Genomic DNA, 13077 nt, shown 5'->3' on the forward strand with positions numbered 1-13077 from the left:
ATTACCTGCCAGTTTGAACATTAGGTACACTATGTTATAGCCTGGGGCAGTTGTAAGTCTGACAAAGGGATTGTAAATAAAGCATGCAGCTGCGAGTGCCTCTGGCTTGGGATCAACTCCAGCTCAAGTCCAAGGCATAGGTAAACTTAAAATAATTTACCCCTTTTTAACCAGCATATAATGAATTAGAATAGACTCTTAGGAGAACCGTGAAGCATAAATCTCTTAGTCATTTTGAAATGGCAAACTTCATAGGAAATTCACAACATACATAGTTGATAAAAGGTCTTTTTTGCACATATGCCACAAGTTGACTCTAGTAGTCTAGAAGTCAATCTATTGGTACAAGTAGGTTCTTCAAACAAGAAACTTCCTGAAACAATGTTATATCTACAATATTTTGTACATAGCTTGGTTGCTCAAAATCATGGCCATCAACCTCTCAATTTCAATATCAGAAAATTCTCCTTAAAATTATCTAAAAAGTTTTGGTGCAGTTTTTTTTTTTTTGATAAGAGATATGTATATTGTAAAAGGTGAAAAAGAGTATAAAATGAAATATCATACTTTATTTATGGAACTACATGTACAATGTTAAAAATCTATCACTATAAAAACACTGATTATTTTCACTTGATAACTTGTTTATAGTTTTTTATTGGTCAAGATCAAGGAAAGCTAAAGTACATTTATATATATTTTAAGCTTGATGGATTTTTTAAAAATTTTGAAATCAAGCTTGTAAGTTCTTTATTGGATTTTTTTCCCCATGCTTTAACATATGTTGAAATTATTAAACATTTAGCTCATTTGTTCAGAGAGATTTCAAGGTATTTGAAATTTAATAAAGATGAGCTCTGGGTGATGCATTCTTCCTTGTTAAATATTTAGCTGTTTGTGTTAGCTCTGTGGTTTCCTGAGGCACAAATTTAAACTGTTAATATAGAGCAGGTTTAAGCTATAAAAATAGTAGATGCCATAATTTCTTCTGTGGTAAACTGGTCATTTTGAATATTTGCAAGAAAACAAAGCAAATGTGTGTATATATTTATTAAAATATAAGCACACAGTGGTTTATATATAATCTAGAATCTTAAAAAAATCTATAAATGAGAAACCAAGAATCAGATATTCTTAGATCTAATTTATAAAGGAGACATCATTCAACTTCAAAGATGAGTGATAAATGCAGAATATTTATATGAGTTTCTTCTTTATGAGGTTGACTGTAAAAGATACCTCTGATGTAAGACTGTAATACCGTGGTTTCCAACTTTATTGAAGCTTAAAATAAACACCATTTTTGGACATAACATGAGAATCATTAAAAGGGAAGATGCTCTTTTTATAAAAATCTGATCTTTTCTATTTCCATTTCTATTTTTATTGATTTGGAGATACTAAAAAGCATTTCTTTTTTCTTCTTCAGTTGGACTGCAAGACTGAAATTACTAATTTTCGTAAAATATCATGATCTTTAATGCAATGGATTATAAATCCAGTTATATTTAAGAATACTTCTAAAAAGATACTTTTAAAATAAAGCAAATAAATAAATCTAAACATATGATTAAAAATAAAATTTAAAACCTGGTAACATTTGCAATTGATGATATGTATTTAAGCCAGTTGAAAAGAAAAAAAAACAGATAAACATTTTTATAAAGGGGGGATAGTCAAATAAAATATGCAGATATATATCTCTAAGAATACAGTCAACAAAGAACAAAGGAAAAATGTCTTTGTCTTAAATCACTTATTTTTTGAGAGCTTGAAGCATACCGCCTGTCTGCTTTGGTCTAATGAAAGAGTGCCATCTATTGGATGACCTTGAAAAAGTGTTTAAACTTCATAAATATTATACATGAAAATTAATCAGTGGAGAGTCATCATTTTGGCATAATTTATAATGTGTCCGTCTTTGTCTATGTGAATATATATACATATACCCAAGGCCTATGCTAAAGAAAGAACAAGAGTACTATACATTAATGTTATTTTATAATACACTTACATTGTAGCAAAGGTCTTACAAATTATCTTGGGGAGTTGTTTGATGAAGACATTTAAGTTTTTCATTCAAATGTTTTATAAATTCAAGATTACTGACAAGCATCTTGTATTTCTTCATACATACCTTTGTTTACTTGTGCTTTAAATAAAGGAATCTGAAAATGTGAATACACGAATTTGTATTTGGACAAGAAGGATCTGTTTAAATCTTTCTCAAAGTGGCATTGCATAAAATTTAAACCAAAAACAAAAGAAAAAAAAAAACAGATTAGCTTGGTTTTTTAAAAGGCAATGTTCTTGTTTTATCTTTCAGCCCAAGAACTTGCCAGTCAAGATGAAAAACTTCTTCTAATGGAATCCAGCTTTAAGGCTACTCAAGAGCAGCTAACTGAGCAAATAGCAGAAACAGTTCGCCAAGAACAGAACAGTAGAAAACCCCAGGCAGAGCCGAAGACAGTGACAGAAGGGATTATTGCTTCTGAAGAAGAAAAAAATGATTACAAGTGAGTTGTTTTTCAGTTTTTCAGAAAGTTTTACTTTAGAAAGTGAAATCAAGTCAGTCCTTTTGACTTCAGTTGCTAAATGTTTAATTCTCTCTGCTTGCAAAAGGTTATGTGTAAATATTCTAGCTTGTTCAATATATTGTTCTTTCCAAAATAGATAAACTTCCAGTCTGCAACATTTCTTAACTGAAATGGCACATGTTGAAAACGGTAACTGTCTTATTCCAGATTCTGAATAATGATGTGGCAGTCAACTTTCTTGTTAACTATCAAGAAATGTTGAAGGTAGGATTCAAGGGAAAGAGTACACTGTGTTTCTGTAACACCTATCTGCCAATGGCATTCTCATCTTTCTCCTTTCAGAGTCCAAAGGTTACATATGGCTCTTGTTGCTTTTCTTTTTTGTTAAAGTAGCAGCTCTAAGCAAGACACTATTAAATTGGGAGACATTGAGAGTGGAAAATTTTTGATCAGACCATTGAGGCATGGAAGAAACTCTGAAAAGTAATAAAGACTTATGTTGTTCTGAAACATTCATGAAAACTGTCCTTAGTGAAGCCTCTAGTATTTAATTTCTGTTTTTATTATCTAAATCTTAATGCAATTACTTTATATCTCTGCAATGTTTTCAGATTTTATCATTGGCAATTCAAATAAATATTAGTTTCTTTTTTATTTTGGTGTTCTGATAATTAAGTATTCTATCATCTTTGTGTTTTTTTTTCCTGTATTCATTCTCTTAGTCTGTTTTCAAAAAACAAATTGAAAGTAGCATAGCTCAGATGAACTTCTCTGTCTCTCTCTTTCTGTTTGTAAAGAATTGAACTTTACTCGCTGAACTTGCTTGAATCGAGTAATTGCAGTTAGATGAAGCATTCACACCTGAAGTTTTTTCCCCTGTCACTCATACCTTTGAACAAAGTCCTACAGCCAGAAGTAAATTTGGCCTATTTTATTTGATCTTAACTGCTCTTTGGAAGTCAAATTCTAAACTTATACTCCTTAATGCATATCTTGATATACCTATCAAAAGGATTTCAAAATAATATATATAGTAAACATTTCTTTCTTGATTTGTAGTGTATAGTGCACATAAAATATAAAAACACATTTTTTGAAATTTATTCATGAGCAATTTATTTATGTTTTAATTCAATGATTTAATATTACAAGGCACCAAAACAATTATAAAATCTAGGATAACATTTTGTGTGCTTCCAAATAAAATCAAATCCTATAATAAACCCTGTTTGCCATTCATGTACCTTTAGTCAGATGCCAGGACACACACAACAACAAAAAAAGACACATTTAACAAATATTAAAAGGTAGAAATTGGTACCAAGAATTAAAAGCATATAGAGCAAAGTTTGTTTGGGAATGCATATATTGTTATATGTTATTAACTATTGTTAATAGTTATGTACTATTGTTATAAATATCATGGTGTCTTAAAAAAGCAAAATTATATTAGGGGAATAATATGCCTAAGATATGTTTATAAAATAAGAAATATATAAAAATGGTTGTGAACTCATATAAAACTAATGATAGTATTTGATGTTAGCATATTGCTATTAAAATAATGCCAACATTTTTTCTACAGTTAAATAGTACTATAAAGGCACATTATTCAGTATGCCCACAAAAACATAATTTTTGATCTGAAAACTGACATGCAGTGATCTGCTTTCAATCTTGAATTTTATAAGTAAATAGACTATACAGTGATTCATCTAGTTAAAATATAATGAAAAATCAAACTTAAGTTCTATATGTTTGATCTATATTTATCTACTTTAATTTCTAACATAGATTCATCATGAAATTAAGTATGATATTCTCTCTTAATGTGAAACTGCTGGCAAGGTATACAGATATCATCTAAGAGAGTATTTAAAATTGTAACTGCATGATTTCAAATCTAACTATTTGAAATGGTTTTTAGCAATTAAATACCTTAAAAATCATAAAATTAGAAATATTATTAAGACATAAGAAAATGTTATTAAAGTTTAAAGGGATTGATAAATGATCATAATCAAAACAGTGATTTCTTAGGAGGAACACATTTATCTTTCTTTTCAAATAGAGCTTCAACATAGATTGTCACAGGATATGAGTACATGTTAGATATATGTGTCTATATGTTTTCCAATGTACATGGAAAAATACACTATTGTTTAAATGTCAAATAAAAATCAAAACCGTTTTGGCTTAGCAAACAAAATATTCTGTTTATTAGTTTTGTTTTTTTTTTTTTCCCACTCAATCGACAGGTGGCATGAATTGATCAAATTTACCAATTGATTTGGTTTGGGGCAGTGCCAGACACCATAGGTTTCGCCAGTCAGAAGAAAGAAAGACCATGTTAGGTGTCATAAGGCATGAAAGTATTATAGTTAGTTCCCTTAACCTGTCATCCCTTTATCTGGAAAACTCTTTGAATTTTGACTAGCAGATACAGGAACAAAATGTGTGGAGGGTAAATTTAAGGTCTTGAGTAGCTTCTAGAGTTTATAATCAATGTAGAATCTTTCTGCAGAGAGCAGATAATCTCACTTAGAACAAAACATTCTGGGATTTTTATTTAGAAAAACAGCAACTCATTTTTGAAATTATAATTTTTTATTTTAGAAAAAATTGAATACCTCAAACATGATTTTTTAAAATGTGTTGGGATAAGTCATAAAAACAACTAGAATGTGTATTTTAAGGGATCTGCTACAATTTGAAACATTTGTCAGTCAGGGTCCTATATGTATCTCTCTAACAGTGATAATGTATTCAAGTGGCTGTATGATAAGTTATCCTAAAGGTATTTCTTTCATTCATTTATTCTGGGAAACATTCAGAGTCAATCAGGTTGCTATATCACCTACATCTATTATTAGAGTAAGTCATTTCTTAACTAAATGTGAAACAGTTAAAAAAGAAATGTGCACAAAACTTGGCAATCAAACGGAAGATGTTTTTAACATTAAAAGGTAACTCGTAAGTTATTTTCCATAGAGCTGAAGTTTTAAAGAACACATAGGATTTAGATTTTATTTTTCCCCTTCTCTTTTTGAAATAAATGTAGAGAACACACACCATATACTCAGTATAAGACTGTTACACTTGAAAGATTTGTTCTGAATGTCCAGTGGGAACCTGGAAATCGTAATAATTTGTAGTATCGATTGAGTGAAGCTATGCAGCTGGGGCCTCCAGTGAATAGACAGGAATAGACATTTTATTGATTAACTTTTACAGTCATATTTTCAAGACTCCACTGCAACATAATTTTCACTTCCCAGCTTTGTGTTGCTGCATCATGAAACTTGGATTCTTCTCTCTTAACATTTACCCACTTGAGGAAAAAAGTATGAAAGTATGGACATGTCTTGCCAGGGCTGTGATCTACAGAGATGCAAAACTTTCTGGAAAAATGATTTATCTCAAGTGCTATTCCACTACAAACAGTAGAAAGGAAGTAACTGGTTGTAACAGTTTTTAGAAATACCATGATGACAACTACTTAGAATTAAAATTCTTATTTTCCTCATTTTTTTCGTATTCGGGAATCTTAATTTTCCTAGCCTAACTCCATACATGTAACTATTAAAATGAAATATCTTGTGATGGCTTTGCTTTCATTCACATGTACTTTACGTCTCATTTAATGTAAGCCACAGAAAAAAAATTATTGTAATAATAGGCTAGAATTTAGTCTAAAATGAAAGCTGTTACATACTAAATCATTTTGGCCAATAATTCCAAAGTATGAATATGTGAGTATAGACCTATTGGACATATGTGCTATTTCTCTAGTCCTATGAGAGTTTTTAAAATTATTTGAACAGTAAAAGATTGTATTTGCACGGGTAAAAATATTGCAATATTTTCTTCTGTATATAGTCATATATTTATTTACCTCAGGTTCTTTTCTGCTTGCATATTTGGCCTCTGAAATTGCAGATTTTATACTCTCATTTACATACATGGAAATATTTCACTGCAATTTTATGTAAGAGTTGATGACAGAGATATTTAGACATTAGATTGGATTTTAAAATGAGATTAAGAAAGATGACATCAATTTCTTTTTTTAACTCATATCTGCATTTCTTTTATTTATGACTTTGAAAAATCTAATGTAAGTATAAATTGATCCAAAGACAAAATTCAGGAGCTTCATGTGACCACCCAGAGTCATGAAATATAACTAAATTAGACCAAAAATTTAGCACAAGCTTTAATAGTTATGCAAGATAATTCATATTCCTTAATGTTTGTGTCTCACATAGTTTATTTAGGAATTTTATCTTTATTAAAATTCATGAATTATTAATATGGGATTTTGGTTATGAAATTCATAATTTGAGTTGAGAGGCATTTTAAGGTTCTAATTTACTTCTATTTCAGTCCAAAGAAACGAGTAAAATCTCCTATCTTAATAGTGAGAGTGTGAAACAAAATTTTTTCTCATACTGAATATTCCTTTTTTTTTGATATTCAGCAAGCTTATGGCTTTTTTCCTATTGAATTTCAGAAATACAAATATTGAGAATTTGCTTTGATTTTTCTTACAGGGAGTATTAATTTATCCTGTTAAAAGTCTTATAAACACTTTTATGTGCAAATATATATATATATATATATATATATATATAGACTGTGCTGGTTGAAGCTTCACAGTTATCACAATTAATATAGCACATTAATGTGTGTCTAGATTTTTCAGTTACTTATATATATATATATACAAAGCTGTGTTTTTTCTTCTAATAGAATAGATCTTCATTTATAATGCAACGATATTTGAATAAAATATCTATGGCTAATTCTTTCCTACTTCACATTGAAAGAATGGACAGAATAACATATAAAGAATACAAGTTATTTTATAATATACATGGATCTTGAAAGACTCTTACCTCTGTAATCAACTAGGTGTTTTAAAATTATTTACCAAAATAAGGAATGCAATTAAGATGGATCTAGTAATAAACATAAAATACGAAAAGTCTGAATTGAGATTGATTTCAGCATAATCCTGTAGAGGAATCCCCACTTATTGATCAATTTTAAAGCCCATGCATAGCACTTAGAAAGATAAAGTAAGCAAGGTCAGATAATCAAAGCATTTAAATAGTAAAAACAGCAACTGCCACTGTAGACTGCTAAAATAAATCCATAATACAAATTGCTTTAGCAAAAAGTGGATGAGCAGCTGATCTTCCTATTGAACTCTGATACTGTTCAGTGACCACACTGGGAAAAGGATTGGGAGAAATGCCTTAAAGATCAATATTGAGTGAGATGTAGCAGGGATTCATTTTGAACATGAAAGCATTACAGGTGTGAGAGTATAGTCATCTTCAGGAGAGATGCCATCAAGAGGAGATTGTTTAATACAGTTAAAAAATGCCATCTATGCCTGATGTTCCCAAACCACACTCACAGAAATGCTCTCTTAACTGTTTCAAGAAATTGAATGAAGTTTAAAACAGCTCTCAACTTGAAAGTGGAGTAGGTTGACTTTATACTAAAATAGTGGTACAACTACTTACCAAAGACAGTTAATATATCTCTATAAATAAAGTCTATGTAAACTTGTGTCACTAATACATATTTGAGATATCAAATAATTATATGATAGTGGTCTCCAGTCTTGTACAAAAGTATATAAATTAATCATAGAATAAGGGAAGGAAGAAATATTTTTTGGAATTTTGTGAAAATGTACTATTGTTGTGAGTTTCTTTTAAAACTTGCTGCAATTTGGGCAGTCTTATTTTTCATGAGTATTTAAATTCTATTGGCTAATTATATTCTTGACGGTAGAGAACAATTGGAATTTCCAGTATATAGATCTATGAGTGACAGAATTAAGTTTAACAAACTTAACTACTCTTCTTATTGGAGAAGGAAATGGCAACCCACTCCAGTGTTCTTGCCTGGAGAATCCCAGGGATGGGGGAGCCTGGTGGGCTGCCGTCTATGGGGTCGCACAGAGTCAGACACGACTGAAGCGACTTAGCAGCAGCAGCAACTACTCTTCTCATACAACTTGAATTTAACTTCTACACTTAATGAGACATTGTCATGGCTATAATGAAGTTTCATGGGAAACTAAATGCACTAGCATAAATACACACAGTGTTACTGCATTTTGGAATAAAGTGGTTCTTCAATAACGCAATTGAATTGCTTCTTACCTTTTCTTCAGGTTCCCATAGGTGTCATTCTTATGTCATTATCTGTTTTCATAGCTTCTGAATTCATCCACATGCTCATTACATGAATGATATGTGTCTTGATCCGTTAAGTACACCAATAGGGTTTTCTGTACAGATATGTCTGTGGAATAACATCACAGTCTCCTAGTAGTCTGACTATAGTATTTAGAGCCTTATAATATTATTGACTGGTGATTTTACTTCATTTGCAAAAACATTTCAATACTGAACTTCTCAAGTAAATAATATAAAACATTGAATTATTTTAATGTCTTTTCATCTGGAATAGAGAAGAAAGAATCTAAATGAGTGGTTACAGACAGAATTTCAACATCAAAATGATTAGCATTTACACACTACTGAATATAAAATAATCAAGAATGACCTACTGTATAGCACAGAGAACTCTATTCAATATTTTATAATAACCTATATGGGGAAAAAATCTGAAAAAGAAAGGACATAAGTATATGTATAAATGAATCACATTGTTGTACACCTGAAACTAATAGAACATTTTAAGTCAACTATACTCCAATATAAAGTAAAAATTAAATTAAAGAACTAAAAATAAATTCTAATGTAAGTCAGAAGTAATAATAAATACTGTGATCAAATGTGGGAAAAAATAAGAAAAATGAAATATAAAAATCAGGCTGAGGCTTAAAAGTTGCATAACTTAGGCTTAGTTTTTCCCATTCCTTTCTTGCCATAATGAATGGTTATTTACAACTATTGTAGTCTCCATGTTTGCTGTATGAATTGCTGATAGCAGCAATTTTAATGGTAAAACTATGGAACAATATTCATAGTTGTCAGAAAAAGGTCATTCTATTTGCATTCATTAGGAACCTGGAGGACTGTAGTGTGTGTTTCCTTTGGGATGTTGCAACTATTGATTTATATATAGCTGTAGGAAAAATTAATTAGGATTATATTTCACTTATTACTGCAGGCTGTGTAATAAGAAAGAAAACCATTTTTTTGGTTAGAAAGTTGAACTGAAAATCCTAACTGGAATCATTGTTTCTTAAATCACAACTACTTTATCATAAGATTTTTCTTTTATAATCTGGTTAAAGGCTGAGTGCATTTATGGAAATTTAATTAGCACATTGAAAAATGACTGTTTTAGTATATATCCTATAACAATAATTATAATTCAAATTAAGCCAAAGAGACATTTTTTCCTTGTTAATTGAAACTTCTCTTTCTTTAAGCAAAATCCATGTATACTTGTCTGAGTTTGCAAGCACTGAGACGTTATTGACAAAAGAAGTAAATCAAAAACCAGAGACCAAGATCAGGTGAATTCTCAAGGTTAAGAAACAGATTCCCAAATCTAAAGCTTTAGAAGTATAACAAATGAGAAAGAAGTCTTAATTTTTACATTTTCAGTCTAAACCTGCTTATAATTAAGTTCTCCTGTGGATTTAATGCATCAAATAAACATGATGTATTTATATTTGAGAATATGTTACATTGATAATATCCCGTTAGTGTGATAATATCAGATTTCAGATTATTTGGAAAATATATGTGTCTCCTTTCTGTGAACACCCTGCATACTCCAAGTGAAAAAAAAATTGAATTCAGTTTTCCACATTGTTTATACGTGACACATGTTTGAGATTAATCAAATTGTAGTCACTTCTAATTAACAGCAGAGAATAATTTCAAAATGGGACAAAACCAGATGACAAAAAATAGTTTGTGTGTGTTTAAGACATACTTTATGAATGGGAACACATGCTCGTTGTGATGTTTCTAACTTGAAATTTTTATTAACTCAGCTATCATCTTTTAGGTGCATCGCATTTTCAGAGAAACCCACTGCCTGGCCTCTGGTGGACACTTAGGCATAGAATCAGCATTTAGGGAAAAGCCAAATCAAAGAGAGGTAACTCGATGCCCCTATAAAAGCTAAAACTAAAGCACAGTATCAAAATCCTTTCATATTATTGGAAGTTCTGGGTTGTACAAAAGGGGCAGAGGTCAAAAGCAAAACACTACAAATACAGGCTTCTTCTCTCTATTGTACAGATTAGACGTTGTTTAAAATTAATGACTAGGATTGAAAACACACTACTTCCCTCTCCAAAACTTTTAACATAGTTTTTCTTAGCTATGATCATACGGATCTGCTCCTTAATTCCTTAATGTACCTAGTAGAATGTAAATTGGTAAACATTTTGTGCCTCACTTCTTCATTTCAAATATTTGGGACCCCTTTGAGAGAAAGTACTCATCTTGAGTAATATAGAACTTTGTTTTTCCAGAGTAATAAGTAATATTTTCCACCATGACACATTTTGTATTCTGTTACAAAAATTATATGAGGTAATTATACCGAGATTCATTGCAGGTCTTTGGCTTTTGTAGTGAATCTAACATTTCCAGTTTGTTTTCAAGCTAATGCTATGTTGGACTAATAATGAGGTAACTAACTAAGAATTTTATAAAATCACGGAGGTCTAGGGCAAAATTTTTGAATTACTTTTTTAACTAAAACAAAATGATCAGAACTGTATTTCTTAGGAAAATTTATTGATCAAACTATATATTGGCTCACAGTTATTGAAAAGCTAATGTTTTAAAGGCACTGTTTCTTTGGGTTGTGAGGAACACAAAAAACAGCTAAGGTAGGGTTTTTTACCCTGAAGGGGTGGGCTGCAGTCCATGGGTCTCAAAGAGTTGAACACGACTGACTGAATAACACACACACACATTCATAAGCTAAGGAGGAGAAGACTCTTAAGAGTCCCTTGGACTGCAAGGAGATCTAACCAGTCCATTCTGAAGGAGATCAGCCCTGGGATTTCTTTGGAAGGAATGATGCTAAAGCTGAAACTCCAGTCCTTTGGCCATCTCACGTGAAGAGTTGACTCATTGGAAAAGACTCTGGTGCTGGGAGGGATTGGGGGCAAGAGGAGAAGGGGACAACAGAGGATGAGATGGCTGGATGGCATCACTGACTTGATGGACATGAGTCTGAGTGAACTCCGGGAGTTGGTGATGGACAGGGAGGCCTGGCGTGCTGTGATTCATGGGGTCACAATGAGTCGGACACAACTGAACGACTGAACTGAACTGACATGATAAAAAACATTCACAAACCTAGGTAATGCGTGATTTGTCCTTTATATTGAAAAGAAAATTATCATAGTATTGAAATAATTGTCTCAGAAGGGGTAATTAATTAAAGGGGCAATAGTTGGCAACTATCTTTTCAAATTGTGTAAATATTTGATGGGATGTTTTGTTGTTGTTGTTTAGTCACTCAGTCATGTCCAATTCTTTGCGACTCCATGGACTGCAGCCCACCAGGCTCCTCTGTCCATGAGATATCTCAACCAAGAATACTGGAATGGGTCGCCATTTCCTTCTCCAGGGGATCTTCCTGACCTGGGGATTGAATCTGTGTCTCTTGCACTGGCAGGTGAATTCTTTACCGCTGAGCTGGATGAGATGTTTACATGGACAAAAAGATTGAGAAGCAAAAACACAATGAGAAAGTGTATTTTTGGCCTAGAAAATGGTAAGTGATTTTATTTTATAGAGAATAGTTGGATGTATAGAAAGGCAGATTGAAACCACATTGTAGATAGTCTCCATGACCCTTCTGGGAATTTATAATTTGCTTAGAAGTAATGGGGAGATTTTCAAGAGTTATAATAGTCAAGGGCATATAATCGCACTAATGTTAGAGAAGCAATGGGCTGAATCTCTCACCATTTTCTCTTAATATTTCAACTAGCTAATTTCTATTCATCCTTAAATATTGGTATCTAGGTCACCTCCTCCCTATGACTGCCTCTTCACTCATTCCAAACTGAATTATGTTAAATATTTCACATTCTCTATGGGACCTAATGCATACACTACTATAGTAAGCATTTCCCTTATTTTACCTATTATTGTAATGGTAAGGCCCATTTACCCCAATGGCTAGCTCTGTGTTCATTGCTACCTTCCTGGACCATGATAGGCACTGCACTCTTTTAACTAATTTTTGGTAAACTAGTACTTAATGAAAGGAATGAACTTAGCTATGTGCCTGGTTCAATATATCATCCATCTCCTAGTAAAACATTCAGAATTGCTGTCCTGACTTCTAGCATGTATTGCAAATATCAAAAGAAGACTTGATTTTTTATCTAAGTGTAGTAACAATATTAGCCCTTGGCTGAGATATGGTCAGACAATTTATTCAAGTTTGAGAGAAATGGATTTGAAAAATGGAAGCTTTATTGACATAGATGAGAGTTGGTAAATTGCAACAAATTGACACAGAAATGTATAGTAAGCCAGAGGTACCTGCATTATTGCTTTAAATA

General features: G+C 31.6%; 1 long non-coding RNA gene across 1 annotated transcript in view; it reads left to right on the top strand.

Moving 5' to 3' along the window:
• The first annotated feature begins 2377 nt into the window (after positions 1 to 2377).
• Positions 2378 to 13077, top strand: part of LOC132342161 (uncharacterized) — a 74938-nt gene continuing 64238 nt past the window's right edge. Inside the window, exons 1-2 of the long non-coding RNA XR_009490410.1 lie at positions 2378 to 2516; positions 12180 to 12278. This is a non-coding gene — a long non-coding RNA (uncharacterized lncRNA). The remainder of the gene's footprint in view (positions 2517 to 12179; positions 12279 to 13077) is intronic.

This window comes from Bos taurus, chromosome 14 (assembly GCF_002263795.3).
Source record: "Bos taurus isolate L1 Dominette 01449 registration number 42190680 breed Hereford chromosome 14, ARS-UCD2.0, whole genome shotgun sequence".
Classification (NCBI taxonomy): domain Eukaryota; kingdom Metazoa; phylum Chordata; class Mammalia; order Artiodactyla; family Bovidae; genus Bos; species Bos taurus.